We start from the raw sequence: 844 nt of genomic DNA, 5'->3' as shown, positions 1-844 counted from the left end.
ACGCCTTGGTCTCTTTGGCCTTGAAAGATGGCGTTTAAGGGGTGACTTGATTGAAGTGTATAAAATCATGCATGGGATAGAAAAGGTGGATAGAGAAAAATTGTTTTCTCTATCACACAATACTAGGACAAAGGGGCACTCCCTAAAGCTCATAGGTAAGAAAGTGAGAACAAACAAAGGGAAATATTTCTTCACTCAGAGGGGCATTGGTTTATGGAATTCACTTCCAGAAGAGGTCGTGACAGCTGTCAGCCTGGATAGCTTCAAGGCAGGATTAGACAGATTCATGGAACAGATGTCCATGTGCCACCTCTATGTTTGATTGAGGCAGGCAGGGGGTCAAGGGAAAGGGAGGGTTTTGCCTTCTCTTTCTACTCAAGATCCCCATGTACAATTGGTGGGCCACTGTGGAACACAATAATAATAATAATAATAATAATAATAATAATAATAATAATAATAATAGTAATTTATTAGATTTGTATGCCGCCCCTCTCCGAAGATTCGGGGCGGCTCACAACAATAATAAAAAACAATATTGCAATGGAACAAATCTAATATTTAAAAGAAAAAATATATAAAACCCCAACAATTAAAACCATACAACACATACATATCAAATATAAAATATATAAAAGCCTGGGGAGGTGTCTCAGTTTCCCCATGCCTGGCAATATAGGTGGGTCTTGAGTAATTTGCGAAAGAAAAGGAGGGTGGGGGCTATTCTAATCTCTGGGGGGAATTGATTTCAGAGGGCCGGGGCCGCCACAGAGAAGGCTCTTGCCCTGGGGCCCGCCAAACGACATTGTTTAGTCGACGGGACCTGGAGAAGGCCAATTCTGTG

Source organism: Erythrolamprus reginae, chromosome 2, assembly GCF_031021105.1.
Source record: "Erythrolamprus reginae isolate rEryReg1 chromosome 2, rEryReg1.hap1, whole genome shotgun sequence".
In the NCBI taxonomy this organism is placed as follows: domain Eukaryota; kingdom Metazoa; phylum Chordata; class Lepidosauria; order Squamata; family Dipsadidae; genus Erythrolamprus; species Erythrolamprus reginae.
This window is presented reverse-complemented; position numbering follows the sequence as displayed.